The sequence below is a fragment of the Ostrea edulis genome, chromosome 4 (genome assembly GCF_947568905.1).
Source record: "Ostrea edulis chromosome 4, xbOstEdul1.1, whole genome shotgun sequence".
NCBI classification, from domain to species: Eukaryota; Metazoa; Mollusca; class Bivalvia; order Ostreida; family Ostreidae; genus Ostrea; species Ostrea edulis.
Window position 1 is genome coordinate 70,568,100 of NC_079167.1, and position 15,425 is coordinate 70,583,524.

Sequence of the window (15,425 nt, forward strand, 5' to 3'; positions counted from 1 at the left end):
TATGGTCGTTATAACGATCTAGTTCGTCAATACAACCTCGCATTGTGTCAAATGCTGTCTGACGTGTTTCATACCGATTGTTAAGCCGTTCTTGGTGCACTGATTTTGACTGCGGATAACTCCGTTTACCTGATCAGGATATGGGGCTCACGGCGGGTGTGACCGGTCAACAGGGGATGCTTACTCCTCCTAGGCACCTAATGTGTCCAGGGGTCCGTGTTTGCCCAACTATCTATTTTGTATTGCTTGTAGGAGTTATGAGATTGATCGCTGTTCGTTATCTTCACCTTGCATGATAGTATTATTGTCAAAATCAGATGACGATACATGTAGTAGATGATAGTGTTATTGTCAGAATCAGATGATACAATGTTTTTGTCGGAATCAGATGATACAGTGTTAATTTCAGAATCAGATGATACAGTGTTAATGTCGGAATCAGATGATAGCGTTATTTTCAGAATCAGATGATAGTGTTATTGTCAGAAGCAGATGATGATAGTGTTATTGTCATAATCAGATGTTACGTTGTTATTGTCAAAATCAGATGATATTAGTGCTATTGACAGAATGATATGATGATAGTTCTATTGTCAGAATAAGATGATACAGTGTTATTGTCAGAATCAGATAATGATAGCGTTATTGTCACAATCAGCTGATGATAGTGTTATTGTCAGAATCAGATGATAGCGTTATTGTTAAAATTAGATGATGCAGTGTTATTTCAGAATCAGATGATACAGCGTTATTGTCAGAATCAGATGATTATAGTGTTTTTGTAAAAATAAGATGATACTGTGTTATTGTCAGAATCAGATGATACAGTGTTATTGTCAGAATAAGAAGAAAACGTTATTTTCAGAATCAGATGATAGTGTTATTGTCAGAATCAGATGATGATAATTTTATTGTGAGAATCAGATGATACAGTGTTATTGTTATAATCAGATGATACAGTGTTATTTCAGAATCAGATGATACAGTGTTATTGTCAAAATCAGATGATGATATAGTTATTGGCAGAGAAAGATGATAGTGTTATTGTCAGAATCAGATGATAGTGTTATTGTCAGAATCAGATGATAGTGTTATTGTCAGAATCAGATGATGGCAGTTTTATTGTCAGAATAAGATGATAGTGTTATTGTCAGAATCAGATGATTGTAGTGTTATTGTCAGAATCAGATGATTGTTGTGTTATTATCAGAATCAGATGATTATAGTATTATTGTCATAATCAGATGATTGTAGTGTTATTGTTAGAATATTCCATGAATGAGTCATAATATGATAATAGCATTGTAGTGTTATTGTCGGAATCAGATGATAGTGTTATTGTCAGAATCAGATGATGATAGTTTTATCGTCAGAATAAGATGATAGTGTTATTGTCAGAATCAGATGATTGTAGTGTTATTGTCAGAATCAGATGATTTTTGTGTTATTATCAGAATCAGAGGATTGTAGTGTTATTGTCATAATCAGATGATTGTAGTTTTATTGTTAGAATATTCCATGAATGAGTCATAATATGATGATAGCATTGTAGTGTTATTGTCAGAATCAGATGATAGTGTTATTGTTAGAATCAGATGATAGTGGTATTGTCGTAATCAGATGATACAGTGTTATATTCAGAATCAGATGATAGTGTTATTGTCAGAATCAGATGATAGTGTTATTGTCAGAAAGAGATGATACAGTGTTATTATCAGAATCAGATTATACAGTGTTAATCACAGAATCAGATGATGGTGTTATTTCAGAATCAGATGATACAGTGTTATTGTCAGAATCAGATGATACAGTGTTATTGTCAGAATCAGATGATTATAGTGTTATTGGCAGAATCAGATAATGATAGTGCTATTGTCAGAATCAGATCATTGAGTGTTATTGTCAGAATCAGATGGTAGCGTTATTGTCAGAATCTGATGATAGTGCTATTGTCAGAATCAGACAATACAGTGTTATTTCAGAATCAAATGATACACTGTTTTTGTCACAATCAGAAGATAGCGTTATTGTCAGAATCAGATGATCATGTTATTGTCAGAATCAGATAATAGTGATATTGTCAGAATTCGATAATAGTGTTATTGTCAGAATCAGATGATATTGTTATTGTCACAATCAGATAATGATATTGTTATTTTCACAATCAGATAATGATAGTGTTATTATCAGAATCTGATAATAGTGTTATTGTCAGAATCTGATAATAGTGTTATTGTCAGAATCTGATGATAGTGTTATTGTCAGAATCAAATGATGATAGTGTTATTGTCAGAATCAGATGATGATAATGTTATATTCAGAATCAGATAACCATAATGTTAATGTCAGAATCAGATGATAGTGGTATTGTCAGAATGAGATGATACAGTGTTATCGTCAGAATCAGATGATACAGTGTTATTGTCAAAATCAGATGATAGCGTTATTGTCAGAATAAGATGACAGTGTTATTGTCAGAATCAGATGATACTGTGTTATTGTTAGAATCTTGACTTGACTTACTTGACTTATTCCTGTTGACTCCCGGTGGAGCATAGGGCTGCAACAACACCACGCCAACGGACTCCGTTATGGGCTGCTCTCTTCAGCTGAGTCCACGTCATTCCGGCCTCCTTCATTTCGCTCTCGATGGATCTTCTTCAGGACTGTTTGGGCCGTCCTACTTTCCTTTTTTCCTGTGGGTTCCACTCTAGTGCTTGTCTTGTGACGTTGTCAGTTGGTTTGCGGAGCGTATGTTCTATCCAGCCCCATTTTCTTTTCTTGATGTCCTGACCTATTGGATTTTGGCTGGTTCTTTTCCATAGTTCTACGTTCGAGATCTTCCCCGGCCACCTGATGTTGAGGATGTGGCGCAAGCACTTGTTGACGAATGTCTGTATCTTGTTGGTGATGGTGTTGGTTACTCGCCATGTCTCGGATCCGTAGAGGAGGACTGCTTTGACATTGGTGTTAAAGATGCGGACCTTGCTGTGCTAAGATAGGGCTCTGGAGTTCCAGATGGGTCGTAGGGTGTTGAACGCTAGCCTTGCTTTGTTGATCCGGCTCTTAACGTCCTCGTCTGCGCCGCCATCAATGTTAACCACGCTTCCTAGATAGACGAAGCGGTCGGTTTCTACGAGGTCCTTTCCGTGCAGCTGTAGTGGTTGGTTCAGTCGGTTGTTCATTCGCATCACCTCTGTTTTCTTGGTGTTGATTTTCAAACGGTCTTTTCTGCCTCCTCCGCTAGTCGGGTAAGCTTCGACTGGGCGTGTTGTTGCTTGTGAGACAGAAGGCTGATGTCATCCGCAAAATTCAGGTCCTCTAGATATTTGGTGAGGGGCCACTGGATGCTGGTGTTGCTGCCCTCAGTGGTTCTTCTCATGATCCAGTCTATGACGATCAGGAAAATTGTCGGCGACAGTATACAGCCTTGCCTCACTCCTGTCTTTACTGCGAAGGGGTTGGTCAGCTTCCCGTTGTGGATGATCTGGCAGGTTGAGTCTTCGTACAACTTCTTGGTGATGTTGACGAGCATCTGTGGAATTCCATAGTGCTGCATCAGCTTCCAGATAGTCTCCCTGTCGACGCTGTCGAATGGTTTTTCGAAGTCGACAAAGGTCGTGTAGAAGGGAGACTGCCACTCTACGCATTGCTCAATAATGATACGCAGAGTGGCGATATGGTCCGTGCATGATCGCTCCTGCCTGAAACCTGCCTGTTCTCTCTCAGCTCCTTGTCTAATGCCTCTTTTATTCTCTCCAGGATGATTCTTGTGAGTGCCTTGCTGGGAATGGACAGCAGCATGATTCCTCGCCAGTTGCTGCACTGGGAGAAGTCGCCTTTCTTCGGGAGCTTCACCAGGTACCCAAGCTTCCAGTCGGCAGGCACTTGCTCCTGTTCCCATATCTTCACTATAAGAGAATGTAACAGCTCTGCTGCTGTTGTCGCTTCGACCTTTAGAGCTTCTGGGGGGATGCCATCAGGACCTGCTGCCTTACTGTTCTTCAAGGATTTGATGGCTTTGATGATCTCTGCCTTGGTTGGTGCATTGGTGTTGATGCTGAGGGGCTCTTCTGCTGGTGTTATGTCGGGAACTACTTGCGGTAGTGGTCGGTTGAGAACTTCTTCAAAATGCTCCACCCATCTTCTTTGCTCCTCGTCGCTTGCGATGATTTTCCCACTCTTGTCCTTGACTGGCTTACTCGAGTTGAATCTCTTTCCTGACAGGGCCCTGCTGATCTCGTACACTCTTTTCATGTTGTTCTGTCTGGCTGCTGTTTCTGCCTCTTCTGTCAGGTTGTGCACAAATTGCCTTTTGTCATGCCTTGCACTCTTCTTCACTTCTCGGTTCAGGTCCCAATACTGTGCTCCGAGGTCTGCCTTCATCTGTTGATCGTGATATCTGTTGATTTCCTGTTTCATCTCTCTCCTCCTCTCTATCTTCTCCCAGGTTTCCTTTGTTAACCACTCCTTCTGCTCGCTCTCTCTCTTTCCTCCCCAGGACTTTGGTGCAAGCTTCCTTCCAGGTTTTCTGTACTCCTGTCCAGTGGTTCTCTACTGTCTCTTCGGTCAAATCTGCTGGCGCCTCAAACCTGTTCCTGACTTCACAGTTGAACTCTTCTATTTTCTTCCTGTCTTTCAGAAACTGTGTGTTGAACTTGTGGTGTGGTCTTCCTGCAGAGTCACAGAAGGATCTCAGCTTGGTCTTTAGTGTCGCCACCAGCAACTGATGATCTGAGGCTGCGTCAGCACCGCGCCTTGCTCTGACGTCCCGCACACTTCGTCTCCACTTGCGGTCGATGGTGAAGTGGTCGATCTGGTTATCAGTCTTTCCATCTGGTGAAGTCCAAGTGGTCTTGTGGATCTTTCTGTGCGAGTAGATGGTGCCGCCTATGGGACTTTTGCGAGAACGACTGACTTTCACAGTCAACGGCTGACTTGGACATTTAAACCTGGGTATTGTATGGAAGCACGATATCGTTAAATATATGTAATGTCGAATTGTTAGACAGTATATAGGGAACTTCTGCCTCGCTCTTGAACTAGCTTTGTTGGTGATTTCTCTTGACCACACAAGTTAAGCAAAGACGAGCGTGTTCAAACCGCTGCACGTTACAAAATGGTGAGTGTAGTGACTCTGGTGTTTGGCTGTCCAGAGGCTTGCTTCAGGTAGAGTATGTTTGGAACTCTGGAACATTGAGCCCATGCACGCAAGTGGTTTCGTCCTGGGACGACGGCGGTTGTCGTCGTGATCGGCAGATGATTTTGCTGAAGAGGTGCCAAAAATCAGAAAAGACCCAAGCTAAGCTTCGGGATGACGCTTCCTTGAGCGGGGGATGTGTAGCAGACAGTATGTAGAGAATTTTTACTACATCGCTAGTAAGTTAGCTTTTCTAGTGATATGGTAGAGTCTCTCTCGAAGCAACGGCGTGCGTATTCAGATCGCTGCACGTTACAATACTATTACAGTAGGCCTGTTAAAGAAGTTGTCAAAATATAAAAACACAAGGCTATTGATTCATTTCATTTATGCATGCAAACCTGGGTATAAAATTTTAACTTGCACAGATACCTTGATTCATTGTTTAAACTTAAACAAAAAAATAATTGCATCATGATAAATCGAATGTTTATCATGCAGGAGTTTTGCGTTTTATTTTATCATTAAAATGTATGAAGTTGTTATACAGCTTTATTCAATCAAACACACACAGGTACAACACCGAAGATGATGAACGTACCTACAATTGGGAATTACGTGTGCATCTGCACTAATGCAGATCTGTAGCTCTCTGGGGAAAATATTTGGACATACCAGAGAGCTACAAATCCACCCCCTATAAGAACCTTCGATTTACGGTGCAGGTCGCTGTATTCTTGCATCATAATAATAAAAAAATCCTACCATATTTTCCCAATATATTTCTGTCCAAACATTTATTTAAGCCGCATGTGAACCGAAGTCATATTTGTTTGTAGAAATAGCCATGTTAAGTAGTAGTGAATTCGAACCCTGTTAATTTTTATATCTATTCATTCTATCCAATATGAAGTACGTAAATATCGAAAAGTAATCCTAGTACGTTATGAATGCCATAAGTCTTGTCCCAGTCTCCGATTAATCTTTTCGTTACTGACATATAAAACAGAGCTTGTCGGGGATGGAACTGGAATTATTTCATCTAAATATTTAACAAACAAGAGGCCCACAGCATAGCATTGAAGAAGATATATGCTATTTAAATGGTTTACACATAAACACTATATACTAGTACCCAGTTTGGCCCCGTCCTGGAGTCAGAACGTCTACCCCGGATATCATGAAATTTACAATTCCGGTAGAGGCCTTCCAGCTCTACATGAACAAATCTATGTTTTCAGTTTTTCTTACAGATGTAAGGAAACTTTTTTAACATTAGTCAATGTTTGCTCCATCCTTAAGGTCCCGGGGGTGCAGAAGTCCTGAAATTTATACTTTATACCGCCTTGTCCCGTAGATGCTTCATACCAAATTTGAAAAAAGTAAAATAAATGGCAGTTATCAGGAAGAAGTTAAGAATGGTCAAGCGTTTACGCACGGCACACGACGACGGATGCTGACCAATTGCATTGGGTCAGGTGACCTAAAAATATTTATGGGGATATTAGGTCACATAGACTTTACTGTTTTAGAAAGTGTATGAGTATGGAAATGAACTGGAACAACTCTATAATGTTTGGACAACTTGACCATTTCTGTACATTGCATCGGTTCATACATATATGTCACGAAAAGGTTTCCATATTATATGCTCGTGTCAAAGTCAGCCGTTGACTGTAAAAGTCAGCCCATCTCGCAAAAGTCCATGACTAGGTCGTTGTAGGAACAGAAGTCTGTGAACAGCTCTCCGTTCTCGTTGCATTTACCTACGCCATGTCTGTCAATGATGAATTCTTTACCTGTGATGTCGTCCCCCACCTTGGCGTTCAAGTCGCCCATGACGATCTTCATGTCTCTTCGTGGAGTCCGGTCCAAAAACGACTGCAGATAACTGTAGAAGTCCTCCTTTTCTTCTTCCTGTGTTACGTTAGTTGGTGCATAGCACTGTATGATGGTGGTCTTCCTTCCCTTGGAGTTGAACCTGGCTGCCATAAGTCTAGGTGAGACGGGTTCCCATGCCACCAGCGCTCTTATAGCCTCTGGCGCCAACAGAAGTGCGACTCCTTGGGTGTGATCGTGATCCATGTCTTCATGTCCGGAATAGATGATAGTGTCTCCTGAAGACAGTCTGGTCTGGCCGTTTCCGTTCCATCGGGTCTCACATAGTCCAAGAACCTTGATGTTGTATCTCTTCATCTCTCTGGCCACCTGCGCTGATTTGCCGCTCTCGTTTAGGGTTCTGATGTTCCAGGTCCCTATCCTGGTTTTGGCCTTGGTTGTAAGAAGACTAGTCGGTGAGCTGGCTTCTCGAAGGCTTTCACCAGCACGCGTCATGGTCCCCGCTGAAGGGGCGTCTTCTCGTCCAGGCAGTTGTTGGGTTGTAGTTGTTGTTGTTGCAGTTTCTGTAGCACTACTTTTTTTACGGGGTGGGGTTGCTAGCCCCATTCCCAACCCTCCTCCTTTTTCAGCCGGGCTTGGGACCGTCCTAGGCGGAGTTATTGTTAGAATCAGATGATGATAATGTTATTGTCAGAATCAGATAACGATTGTGTTATTGTCAGAATCAGATGATACAGTGTTATTGTCATAATCAGATGATACAGTGTTATTGTCATAATCAGATGATAGTGTTATTGTCAGAATCAGATGATACAGTGTTATTATCAAAATCAGATGATACAGTGTTATTGTCAAAATCAGATAATGATAGTGTTATTGTCAAAATCAGATGAGACACTGTTATTTCAGAATCAGATGATACAGTGTTATTGTCAGAATCAGATGATAGTGTTTATGTCACAGTCAGATAATAATAGTGTTATTGTCAAAATCAGAAAATGATAGTGTTATTGTCAGAATCAGATGATACAGTGTTATTGTCAAAATCAGATAATGATAGTGTTATTGTTAGAATCAGATGAGACAGTGTTATTTCAGAATCAGATGATACAGTGTTATTGTCAGAATCAGATGATACAGTGTTATTGACAAAATCAGATGATACAGTGTTATTGTCAGAATAAGATGATACAGTGTTATTGTCAGAATCAGATGATACAGTGTTATTGTCAAAATCAGATAATGATAGTGTTATTGTTAGAATCAGATGAGACAGTGTTATTTCAGAATCAGATGATAGTGTTATTGTCAGAATCAGATAATACAGTGTTATTGTCAGAATCAGATGATAGCGTTATTGTCACAATCAGATAAAGATAGTGTTATTGTCATAATCAGATGAGACAGTGTTATTGTCAAAATCAAATGATGATAGTGTTATTGACAGAATGAGATGATGATAGTGTTATTGTCAGAATCAGATGATGCAGTGTTATTGTCAAAATCAGATGATGATACAGTGTTATTTGCAGAATCAGTAGATAATAAAATGTTACTATCAGAATCAGAGCTTTGATAATCTACAATTAACACTAATAGTAATTACTCTATCAAGCAAAGATTGACTTCATGTAAACACGTGTACAACTATTTTAAAACAAGGCTCCTCATTTTGCTAGACCTATATCTGTAATAAACCAAAGATCCTCATTTTCCTAGATCTACTGTTGTACTAAACGAGAGATCCTTATTTTCCTAGACCTGGTTCTGTTACAAACTTGATGGATTTGTTATTAAGAATGTCAGAGAATTTGATTATCTAGGCATTGCTCTGACCTCAAGTGTAACATTTTATAGAGCAACATTTTAAGAAGTATTTATTAGAGCAGGTGCTATTAAAGTCTTTGCATAGAGTTTACAAAGTATGAGATACTTCACTTTTCAATCTATTGTCAGTTTGATTTGTGGACAGTCATTAGTATGATTATATGGAAACTCGCAGGTGCCCATTGTCATTAACTGTTCGAATGATCACGTACTGAAAATAGCCATAACAGTGTACATTGTTTTCTATACATTGGTTTTCTGATTGGTGTAAATAGTTCTCTTTCCACTATCATGCATTCAATTTGGACACAAATTGTAAACCACAGTAAACTGAAAAATAAAGGTTTTCATTTGTAACAGTAAGGGAAAAAATGCGACAGATCAGACTATGACTCACACTCGAGTTTTCTAAATCTCTAGTCAGGCCCTCTATCCCATTGAACTACAAGTGTCTGGTCACCTCCTATCAAACCCCTCTGACCGCCACATTTCTTCCTCTTTAAATGTCTTCGCATCTTGAAGACATCAACCAGGATTACAAATGGTTCCCGTGGGGATCCGGGTTAGAATAGGTCCTCAGTGCCCCTTGCTTGTCGTAGAAGGCGACTAAATGGGACGGTCCTTCGGATGAGACCGCAAAAACCGAGGTCCCGTGTCACAGCAGGTGTGGCACGAAAAAGATCCCTCCCTGCTCAAAGGCCATAAGCGCCGAGCATAGGCCGAAATTTTGCAGCCCTTCACCGGCAGTGGTGACGTCTCCATTTGAGTGAAATATTCTCGAGAGGGACGTTAAACAATATTCAATAAACCCAGGATCTTTATCCCCTTGTATTTATTTCGACCCATCAGTTTCAGGCACTGGTCCACGGCACCATATGTAACAGGATGGGATAAAATGCAACGGAACAAACCAGGATTCGAACCCAGTCCTCTGAATCTGTAGTCAGGTGTTCTACCAACTGAACTGTCTGACCACCAGTGGTCGAACCTGTCTGATCGCCGCACAGTCAAACCCTGCAAATGAGTGCAGCTCACGTGCTTGAATTATGCTTATTTAATACATTTAGCATAACACGGGGTTTCCACGAGGAGGTCTGCCAGGGTTAAAAATGTGCATCATGGTTAAATGAACTGAGTGCGCCATAGTCAAAACCGGTGGCCGATTTTTCTTGTACTTCAGTGATGTTAAAAGTTTTAAAAATGTGACATAAAGATTGCATAAAATGTCACCCAACTTCATTAATTGTTAGGTCACCTGAGTTACCCATGAGACCTATTGCTATTGGTCTGTGTCTGTCATTGTGCGTCGTGCGTTAACAACTGGACATTGTTAACTTTTTTATAATCACCACTTCAATTCATTTCAACTTTGGTATGAAGCATCTTGGGACAAGGGAGGTATCAATTGTAAAATTCACCCCCAAGGGTTTTAGGAGGATAAAATCTGCCAAAAATTAAACAATATTCAAGAAAGAAAGACTTTAAATGGATGGTCATATACATTGATCAAGAAGGTATCTATGAAAATTGTAAATTTAATGAAGTTCTTATACCAGGGTTGGACAAAACTTGTCATTTAGTGTTTATTGTAAAACAATTAAATGAACATCTTTTAATGTTATTGATATTAAATTGAAACTAATGGACTTTTAGAAGGAGCATGTAGCCCTTTACCAAAATCGTTACATTGATTTGCATTATCCCATGGGTAGGGATTTCGTGCCAGAGTGGGGCCAAAATGGGGTCATAGTGAAAGACTTCTTTAATTCGCATATAATTGTACTGTATAAAATGGTCATAGAGATTCTAAAATGTGTGTTAACAGTTGAACACTTTTTACAAAGGGAGCATACAATGTTATACACGAATGATAAGCGGCCGGTGTAGATAGATGGATTTTACACATGATAAACAAAGACAATTTCACGTAACCCAGTGGTAATTATTACGCAATTTCGAATGTTGCCTTTTTTGTGGACATTACAAATATTGATTTAAACAATCACGTACACATGTACACATGGCGTTTTTCTTGCTTGCGAAATCAGGAATTTTGATGATTAATGCAATTTTTGAAGAGATCTTTATTTCAAATTTTCATTTAAAACATTATTTAAACGAAAGCACAGCGCAGATCAAAAGTCTAATGTTCTTTTATCCAAGCAAAATGTTGTTACCAGGCCAAAGAAAAATCAATCTCTAGTTTCTCAGGCACCGCCGCATTCATTGAAAAGGGGGAATAACTCAATTTTCTCTTTCACTAATGTTTGGTAAAATAATTACTTTATAAATAATATTTTATAAACAAGTGCTTAACAAGATATTTCCTCTTAATTTATAAAAAGTGATTTAAAATAAATGTAAAAAGAAAATATTCAATTGGCAATCTTAAAAAAAAAAGTTCATGAATATGAAAAAAGGTACCTCTATGGAGCATTTCATCAATTCAATTATTGCTCTCTTTAATTTAATTAATGCGCGCATTAAATCAACTATTGCTCTCATCAAATGAATTAATGCGCGCATCAATTCAATTATTGCTCTCATCAATTGATTTAATGCGCGCATTATATCAATTATTGCTCTCTTCAATTGAATTGTAGCGCGCATCAATTCAATTGTTGATATCATTAATCTATTTGAAGAGATCATTAATTCAATTAAAGCGCGCATCAAATCAGTTGAAGAATTAATGCTCTCATCAATTCAATTAATGCGCGCAATAATTCAGAATTGAAGATATCATTAATTATTTGAAGAGATCTTTAATTCAATTGTTGCACGCATCAAATGAATTGATGATATCTTCAAATAATTGAAGATATCTTCAATTATTTGAGTTTATGTTAATTTGGCACTCCATATACCTCATGTTACAGTTCATAATGATAACAAGAGGTCCATGGGTTATATTGCTCACCTGAGCAGTAGTTGGCCCAAAAATAAACAACCACGAGGAAAACTATGATTATATCGATCAGCACCTTAGTTCAGATTTTCCCCCAAAAGTCACCACTAAATATTCATTATTTATAATTATCATCTCACCTAAAAGAGGGGTATATGGCCCCTCATTTGAGCAAATTTCAGTTAAAGCTGACATGAATTAATAAATATAGTATAATTCTATATGTCCGCCATATTTCTCTGCTAATCCGCCATATTAGTTGGAATTTCTATTGTTATATGTATCAGGGTTCTCATGGTATATAAGGGGACGAGCTTTGCTACGCTTCACTTCACATCAGTGTCTTCGATTTACCTGTGCAGGTAGCTTCGACAGATAACACGTACATCTCCGATACTAATTTATAGGACCTCAAGAAGAAATGAAATCACGTTTTGGAACACCACGCAGTGCTCAAAATTATAATAAACATATCATACAGTAGTAAATCATTCTAAATATATATATTTTGATAAATATATATAGAATGTCTTTTCTTTACGTGAACGTGCGTACATTTGCAGTAAATATGTCACAACTATACAAAAATGCGGAGAAATATTTCATCTTTTATCTATTGATAAAATGGAATAAGCAAAGAGTATACAATCTATACCATTCACAATTACTCAAGTAAAAGGCAAAGACATAAATACTACTGTACTTATAAAAATGGCATGTATGCTCGCCATGAAAACGCATCGAATGCGGACGACTATTTACCTGGGCCTACTCGTAATATCTGTAAAGGACCGGAGATGTACGTGTGCATTTGTCGAAAATACCCTAAGTAGTAGTAAAACTCCATTTATTTGCATAATCCATGAAACAAAACGATAAACTCCATTTGCATTCCAACAGTAAACAACATTGTCCATTGTACAGACTGTGACACACTTAGCCCGTGCCGATCAGCTATCTTCAATCAGGGGAAGTATCAGAGTATAATATTTACTCTGTATTGTGCATGAATCCTTCTACCATATGATTTACTGGTCAGAGTATTGCAGATTTATAAATCAGGAAATCATTTAGGTACATAAATTTGCATATACAACACTGTATGAGTGTATGGGATGAGAGAGAGAGAGAGAGAGAGAGAGAGAGAAAGAGAGAGAGAGAGAGAATCTTGTAATAATCCAGCTCTTATCAAGACAAATGATATCGTTAATTCAATAAAAAAGAGAACAGTACTAGTAACTCAATATTGCTCTCATTAATTGATAATACAGATTTATTTGATTCATTTAAAGCACGCAATAATTAAAAATTAAACATATTTTTAAATAATGTTATTTTCAATTACTTCATTTTATGCTAATTTGGCGCTCAATAGATCTTATATATCTATGCCATTTTGCGTTATTACATTCTGCGTCGAACTCGACGCAAATTGTACTAATGCAAAATGTAATAATCGAGTATATCATATTATGCGTCGTTATCAAACATCAAGGGGAGAGGACAAGAGTGTCTGTCACCCATCTTTAATAACAATATCCATTTTTTGTTAGTTTGTAATGCAAATAAAAGATACATTGAGTGACAACCCCTCCCCCACTTACCCCAGCTTGAAAGTTCTGATATAATAGTAGAAGACACACACCACCACCAATTAAGAAAATGAGGCACTCATAGTAAAGAACTCTAACCATCCCATCCGACCCTCAACGATTTAAGAAAATGAAGTGTAGGGGGGAATTATTGAGGCAGTCAAAGTAAAAGACTCTTTAACCCTTCACCCCCACATTAGAACTTTGAACATCGGACAAATCATCTTTATTTGTTTGGCTGTTTTGTTTTATTTTATTGCTGTTTTCCTCATCTTTTTTAATTCTTATTTTGAATGGCAAGAAATTTTGAAGAATCCAATTTTCCATTTTTTCCCCTGTTGCCCCCCCCCCCCCCCCCCCCCCCATGAAAAATGACGAGACATCTATGGTTATTACATGTACATTTTGCTTTGCAACACATGCATGTATACTAATTGTATGGTACATGTAGAATTGCACCCTTTACCAAGTTTTCCTTCATTTACACAGTGTAAGGAATGGTAAACCAAAATCACAAAACAAAATGCATAAAGACCAAGATATTTTCAAGCGTAGGAACTTCATTCATGAATACATAAATACATGTATTCAGAAAAATCGAATGCATGCATTGCAGGACTATAGCATTTGTGTGTTTTAACGTTTCTGTAACATGCCATAATGATTACTTTGAGGCTTGAGTGTAATTTATTCATAGATATTTTCATTTCGTAGATCTGGCGCAATGGCCATACCGCTGTACGTAGAAATTTCAAATTCAAATGTATTCGATAAGATGTTAGTATGCATAAATCAGTAAAATTCGTGTTGAGGTTTTATTTGATATGATAGAATGTCAATATACTGTAATGCATTAGTAGGATATGCAGAAGGCAAGAGTATAAACATTTTCTTTTTTCATTATCAGTATCAATATCTATATGATCACGAAAAAACATTAAATAATTTATATCCGGATTCATTTATACCGATTTAGATATCAATAAAAACAAAGCTGCATAGTTTGGGAGAGGGGTTTCTAATGAGTCTGATGAAATTAAAAGAAGGAACCCAACATTTGCATTCAAACTAGATGTACTTCAACATGAATTCATTTCTGCTCTGACTGAAAGCATGATTCTAAATTCGGGAACGAATCTTGCATACAAAATAATTAATAGGGGAACACATAAATTCGAGCTCCTTTGGAATTTAATGAAATGTAGATATGCACCTTTCTTTCAACACGAATTGATATGTTGTTTCAGGCACGAAAACAGGGGGTTGGGGTGGGCAGGAAGGCTGGTCTGCTTTCCCCACTTTTTTTGACAATTTACTTTCCCCCCGTTATTCTAACATACACAGTCAGTATTTTCGACAGTTCAAACTAATATTTTTTTTTTAAATTTGTAATGAATTCAATTATAAGCATCAACTCCTGTAAGTTTCCAATATATTGTCAGTCACAAATTTTTAAATACCTGGAAATTTTTAATGCTTGTAAGCTTACATTTATGTAAGTGATCAATTTTCTTTCCTTCTGTGAAATGATATATTATAAATCGAAGTAGGACGGTCTCTCTCTCTCTCTCAATGAATATGGACATACAGAGACCGTAAATAATTATGTGGTTCCAAAAGAGACAACAAAACTATATTTTCGTTTAGAAATTTCCTTTCATATGTGTCTTTGTGTATAATGAACTGTTTATTATGGATTGCAAATGTAATACACGCATTTGCACACAGATGTATATTTTTGATCATTATTCCCTTATTTGTATATCCAAGTTTGTATATGATCATCGACAAATTTTGAATTGCGCACGCAATATATCCAACCAGATATTAGATTCCCGATTTCTATAAACTGCAAAACTCGACCAGACAAGCATTCAATACAGGAAAAAATTTCGACTCTGACATCTCCCCTGATTGAAGACACCCTGTTTGGCACGGGCGAAGTGTGTCGCAGTCTGTATAATGGAATGACAACGTGTTGTAAAGTTCTAACGAGATACAAATCGAGTTTATCATTTTGTTTCGTGGATTTATCAGAATAAAGAGAATCTAATATTTTCGGTAAGTGCACATCTCCGATACCTGTTGAATAGACGCCCGTATTTGATACTTTTTTGGC